At 39.4% G+C, this 7,137-nt stretch overlaps 1 pseudogene; it reads left to right on the top strand.

Annotated features, from left to right (window-relative positions):
• Positions 1–7,137, top strand: part of LOC103478225 (proprotein convertase subtilisin/kexin type 4-like) — a 198,200-nt pseudogene that overhangs the window by 180,552 nt on the left and 10,511 nt on the right.

The raw sequence follows: 7,137 nt of genomic DNA, 5'->3' as shown, positions 1-7,137 counted from the left end.
TGTGTGTGTGTGTCTGTGTAAGTGGAAAGGAGGGGTGGAGGGGGCGCCTCCATGTAAATATCACCCACTGTGTGCTGGCACCCGTCACAGATGGTCGGGGGCGAGGGCGCCCTGTGGGCACAGGATGCCTATTTCTGTGTATCTGTGTGCTTTGAGGCTGCAAGGCAAAGAGTGTGACCCGGTGTGTGTGTGTGTGCGCGTGTGTGCGTGTGTGTGTGTGTGTGTGTGTGCGTGTGTGTGCGTGCGTTTGTGTGAATACTTTGCACTTGATGTGTTTGTGTGCCATTAACTGTAAGAACTTGTTAGGAGCTTGTTTGTCCCTGCGCTTGTTGCAGAGGGTTCATTTGAGTAATTCGGTGTCTGCACGCATGTCTGTTTCAACGGCTGCGGTCACATGATGGTGATGTGTGTGTGTGTGTGTTTAGAGGCGCTGCGGAGCGTGCGCGCCTGTGCTCGTGTGGCTCCCAGCATGCAGTGTGGCTATGATGGCCCTGTTTTGGATGATTGATGTGTTGGAGGGAACAGCGAGGAGCCCAGGTTGGGCCAGAGCCTCAGTCTGACACGCTGCTACTTCCCTGCTGCTTTACATATGTAGACGCAGCACGAGTCCTCCTCCCCTCCCATCTGACTCTGCCTCAGTCTCACAACTCAGCCAACACTCACAGGTTCTTTTTTTTTTTTTTTTTTTTTTTTTAGGAAGGGTGGGAGGAGGGATTTTATTTTGAAGCTTTCTGTTTATTGCGAGAGGGAAGACTAGAGCAGTCTGCTGCAGTCGCTCCTGCTGCCGGACGGACACCTACATGCACACATCAGTTTTCACAGGCAGATGTGGAATTTGTTTTGGTCCTTGAACACAATAACAACACTCACAAATAAGTTGAACCTGACAAAGGCTTAATGGCATCTTGTTGTTTATCCCATATTTGACACAATTAATGCCCCCAGACTTTTCATAGTATTAAAAACAAGGAACATGCTTAAAATTTGAATGAGTTGGTCAAAATACTATGTGTCAGGTCAAAACATCAATTTCGTTTAGTCCCATTTTGAGTCGGATGACGATTAAGTTCATCTCCACCAGATATGGAAAATTGTATTTGTTTGGTTTCTGAATTTGTTTGTGTTTGTACGGATGACAATTAGGGCCATTAAATGATAAAGAATTCTAACCTTAAAACTGCTGTATGTAGCTTTTAAAAAAATAACTTTTTGCATGTTTGTTAAAACTATCACTATGTTGTGATAGTACATTATGAGACAGATAATGGCTGCACTAACTAGCCTGCACATTCGCGACAGGTTGGGAAGAAGCTGTAGCATAGCAGAGAGCAGAGGGCGGGATGTGAGCGGCGCATACATGAAAGTGATTGACAGCACTAAGATCCTAATCCTGGCTCTGACTGGTTGTTTTTGACTGAGCTATGTATTTAATAAACAGTAATAAAAAAACATAGTTCTCTACCTTTCTCTGTCTTATCTTTTACTGTCAGAATATCAAAAAATCTTTGTAAATATGTAAAAAAAAAACGTTTTTTGTTTTTAAATAAAAGTTACACACTGATTGGAAGAGGATTAGACTTTTATTTTCTCACCAGCTGATTACAGCTTAAGGCAAGTCAACATTTGTACCAAGTAAGTATTATAATAACATCCAGCTAATATATGTAGATATTAGTTTCATTATTTAAAATTACATTGAATATACTTGTTTTTGTCTGTAAATTATTTGTTATATTTGTTTATCCATATTGTTTGGCTATATTTTCTTTACCAGAGAATGAATATTACAAAAATGCAACAGCCTACATAAAGCTGACTTATAAGAAAATTCTTCACAATACCATGACGGTGAATTGTGCTGCAAACTGCTGATTAATCACTTCATGAAAGGCCTTCAACGTTTGTAGAAACGATTGCAAATATGGAACAGGCAGCAGAACTGTCCTCTGGTATCAGAACAATGTGGCATGAAATAACAGAATAGTGAAGGTGATGCAGAGCATCATCCCTCAGTGGCTTTCTAGAAAAAAAACAAACAAAAAAAACCTCATGGTGCATGTTGACCTGGAAAGGATCCAGTCTGTTTTTAATCAGAACCACCATGAAGAGCTTTTCCTCTCTTGTCTCCAGGTCTGCGTCTCTCTACCACCAGTTCTCTCTTTGTCTTTTCTTTTCTCACTAAAACTGTCTCTTCCCCTCTCTGTTTTTGTTCTTTTCATGTCTGTGTCTATCAGACTCCCACTCTCTGTCTCTGACTGTCTTCTCTCATCTTTTTTTTTTTTTATCTGGTGTTTGCCTAACTCAGTCTCAGGATCTCTTTCTAAACTCCTTTCTATCACATGGTCTCACTTTCCTCTCACCCATTTCGATATCCTGCCATCTCTCGCCCATCTCTAATCCTCCGCCCCACCACCGCCTCTTTTCTTCCTCTCTGTAGTTTCTCCCCGGCTTTGAAAGCCTTCTTCTCTCCCTTCTTTATTTCAGCTTTTGCTAATCCCTATATTTTCTTTTGTCTCTCTCATGTGTAGTTTGTTTCTCCAGCCCAGGCTTGGTTTGCCTTTGCTAGTGGCTCTTGCATTATTGTAGTGTGGATAAATGCAGTAGGAAATGATTTCTGGAGGTGTTGTACCATGAAGACGATGCACACAAACACTGAAACGCCATTTCGTCAGAGTCAGAGACGTCGAGTTACGTACAAAATTAACTATCGCCCCAATTAAAAAGTAAGTGCTGCAACTCAAAATACTGTCTTGATCATATTTCCCGGCGACAGCGAGGTTAAGACTTCTCACACAACCATGTCAGCCTCGTAGAAAGGCATGCTGGGAGGCTGGGAGGTATACAAGCCTTATTGATCCACCTGTCGCATCCAGCTGTTTGTTTACCAACAACAAATCAATGCAACTCTCAGCTGGGGAGCAACCAGGCCTGGCCCCAGATCTGCTCTGAGCCCTCTCTCTCACACACACACACACACACACACACACACACACACACACACACACACACACACACACAAAACACTAAGCGCAGTTCAACACAGAATACACACAAATACCACATACCTGCTCAATGCAGATATTACCGGTATATACGATTACTTGTATTCGAATAATTATTTTTCATTTTCCAAACCATAAGAATCTTTGTTTTCTAAAGGCGGTAAACAAAAAAACATTGATATCATCTGAAAATAATAATATAAACTAAAGTGTATGTGAGACTTTACATGATCTCATTTATGTATATTATGAACAATTTGGGACCAAATACACACCCTTGTGGAACACCACTATTTATGTCTATGTGAGCCGATTTGTACAAACAGTTCTGATCAGTGGCATCAAATGCTTTCTATAAGTCTATAAATATTCCTGCTGCATGTCTTTTTTTATTCTACAGCATTTGAGATTTTTTTTAAACCACTCCCAGCAGGGCTAGAGATGTTGATCTTTCTTTTCTGTAACCCTGCTGAAAAGTCCATTTATTTCAGGAACGATGTAATGATAGAGATACATTTTTTCACCAGAGAATTACAGCTTTACTGCTGTGATTGGTTAAAACTGTCTATTATTTCACATTTCCTGTAAAACCAAATGTAGTTGATGACTGGGTCTTTACTCATTGTGTTTTGAGGTTGTATCTGATCTGCATTTTTAACTCAAGTTCACTGGTCTTGAATGCAGTTGCAGCTTATTGACAATTTGGCTGACTTTAAATTTAAATTTTAGATTTTAATTTAAAAACTCGTATTTGAGTGTAGATTAAACACAAAGTGATCTGAAACTGTTAGCGAGAACTGTTAGCTGACTGACTAAAAGCCTTTGATTCAACCTAATGCCGGTTCGCTGTTTTACAGTGAAACATTTCACCTGCCAAAGTGGTTCCTCCTCTTTATATAATATGTTTGTTTTTTGCTGGTGTAAGTTTTTCTCATCAACCTCTTTTGATGGAAAAATGACATCTTAGCTGCTGTGTTTGTTTCTAGGTGGCTGACCATAAAGGCAGCGTGTGGAGCTGCAGGAGGCAGAGTGAGGAGGAGGCTGGCGGAGCTCTGCTCAGCGCTACACTCATCCTGTTCGGCACCCACCGCCCACACGAGGCCATGCCTGGTATGTGAAAGTGTCGGCCTCTTTTAGTACTTTGAACTCACGCAAACTGTGGTGAGCGTGCAGGCGAGGACGCCGGAGAAGTGCGACAGACACCGAGCGAGATTGGAAAACCTGACAAATGATTCATTTCATGACTTGATTTCAGAAATTTCTTATGTTTGTTTGTTTGTTTGTTTGTTTTTTTGTTTTTTTGTTTGTTTGTTTGTTTGTTTTTGCATGACTCAAGCTGTGTTGATGCAAAAGACAAATATGTCGCCTGATTGTGTATTTTGGGATAGTTTTGTTTTTATAAGTCAATTTTTTCTTTTAAAGGTACGGGAGCATTTAGAATTTGATTTGCATTATAGACTCCCACTCAGAATGTATGTTTTGCATATATTGCTTTTGTAATTTGATTTCAGATTCACTTTATTTTTGGTAAATTGACAACATGACAAAAACGACAACACAACAAAGTGCTATTTTACAAACCAATTAATTTCTCCTTTTTTCTATTCGCTAGCATTGAAACTCCTTCAAAATGTCTTGTCTTGCTTTTTTATTATTATTATTTTATGTCCTGTAAATCAAAAACTTAGGAATGGAGTAGTTTATTTAACAATTTTGCAAAAAGAAAGAAAATTGATATCTAAAGCAGTGTGGCTCCCATAGTAAATAACACAAATAACCCAAAAAAAGTTAGCAAAAAAATGTTTTTTATTATTTTTTTAGGAGACTGTAACAGATTTTTAATAACTTGTAGTCAATAAAATGATTGCACAAAAATTAAATTGATCAAAATTAATCAGAATCAGTGTTGCTCCTGGTTGCTGAGCAACAAAAAAGTTACATTGCAGAGTTTCTTTTTTCTAAACTCAATCAATTTTCCTTCAACCAAAACAACTTTTTCTTACTAAAACAGCCGTTGAAGTGGTTAATAATTCTGGAAAGTGATTAATGTATCATTCCAAAAGTAATAATGGCATTTATTTAACAAAAATCCCTTTTAAATTTGTTGATGTGTAATATATTACAGGCAATCTTTAGTATCCAAACAATACAGATGGAGTACAAAATGAAGGGACTCCTCTTGTTCCAAATGTAAAGATTTGAAATAAAACTACGACATCAGAATTTTCATGAAAACCTCAGAGAAACGTCACCACCTGAAGACTCTCCTGCAGCGGCTGGAGCTTTGTGGTCAGCAGAGTGACCACAGAGGCCCTGATGTGTAATTACAGTGTGACCCCTGGCTGCCCCCTCCCCGGTCTCACATGCACCTTGTTAGCGACAAAGCTACCCCAGCTGCCCCCGCGCCCCTGCTGGGGGGTTTTGGGGAGACCCTGAATCACACTTTCCTCTGTCAACATGAGCTGCTTGAGGTCGGAAAAAAAAAAGTCACAATCTTCCACAAATATTGATTGATTCAATGTTTGTATTAATTTTATTTATGCCTTTTCTCTTATTTTTAGCAAAATTTTGTTGAAAATCAGACTAGAGGAAAGAGACTGTGATAGAAGATGGAAATATGACAGGAAACTGATGGAATTTCACAGTGGGAGCCGTCTCTCCCTCTGAGTGCGTGCGCGCGTGTGTGTGCGTGTTTGGGGAGGGGAGGGATCTTACTCTGTCTTCTCTTTTTGTCAAAATGTTGATCTCTGTTGAGAAATCAATGGTTCCCCCCTCTCCTCCTCCTCTCTTCTCTCTATCCATCCACCCATCCATGTATTCCTCTCCATGTCTCTGGATCTCACCCAGGTTCAAACTGTTACTCAATCTGCTGTCCATGCACACCTTCACGCACGCACACACACACGCACACACACACACACATGCGCACACAGACAACTCATTCACAGGTTCCTATAGGCTACTGCTGCTATTCCTCCTTTCTTATTCCCATTCAAATTCTCTCACTAAAAATCAAATGCAGTCACAACGTTGTCATTCTAAAACCAACCAACATACAGTATATGAAGCTAGCGTTAGCTTTATATGTGAAGCTAAGGCTAGGTGTGGTCAGTACCATAAACTGTTTCTGCTTCTGTGCGCTAAGCTCAGCTAACCTGCTTTAGCAGAGAAAAGAGAAGAATTGAGGATCAACATGCGTTTATTTCTGAAACCAACATAAAATTGCTATGGATCTCAAAAGAAAACGTCCACCTGTCAAATGTAAAGGTTTTCTCTGATGTAACTGGGGAAACTGAAAAAACACAAAGAAACTGTAGCTGTCAGGTTAAATTAAGGTTCCAGCTAAAACTAAATCTTACATTCTGATAGATTTTAAATATGTAAATATTTCAAAGGTATGTTGGCCGAGTCCTACAAGAGAAGACTGAATGTTTAGGGGTTTTCCCATTTATGCAACTGAGTTATTGCAACTCTTCTATTTTTGATATTTTTCCTTAAATATTTTTGTTCATCTGTTTATTAGTTAATTAATTCTGTCATATTTAGCATCATCCTCTATGTTGTGATGAACTGAAACTGGTCAGAGGACTGACAAAGACTGGACCTCACCCTGTACATCTAATGAGTGATAGATTTTTATTTTTAAGAAGGCGTTCACATGTTTTTACTTAGATTTTATTCATATGAGCGACTATCTTGACTTTAAACATGTCAGTAATGTGTTTTTTTTTTGTCTTTCTTTAACCATGTGACACATTCTGGGATCCACAAAATGTGGTGGTGTTTACGGGCACCTTCACAGCAGCCCTGTTTAGTTTACTATAATCAAACTATGTTTTTTCCAAGAAAGTTCAGTTCGTTTGGCCAAGTGTGAATGAGTTGTCAAACTCTGATGTGGACCAAAGAATTGAACACGAGTCCGCCTAAAACCTGATATCTGTGTTCGGTTGAAGTGAACTCTGATGCGGTTTGAGTGCGTATGTGAATGACAAGCAGACCTGAGACCACTCCAAAAGCAGGAAGTGGACTATAGTGCAGGGCAGTAAAAAGAATCAAAACAAACGTGTGTGTTTACTGCTAGTAGGAGAAATTGACCGTTTTTTTTTTTCTTTCTTTTTTTTTCACCAAACATGAA

The sequence above is a fragment of the Poecilia reticulata genome, linkage group LG16 (genome assembly GCF_000633615.1).
Source record: "Poecilia reticulata strain Guanapo linkage group LG16, Guppy_female_1.0+MT, whole genome shotgun sequence".
In the NCBI taxonomy this organism is placed as follows: Eukaryota; Metazoa; Chordata; class Actinopteri; order Cyprinodontiformes; family Poeciliidae; genus Poecilia; species Poecilia reticulata.
Note: the sequence above shows the minus strand (reverse complement) of the source record. Positions and strands in the feature narration are given on the sequence as shown.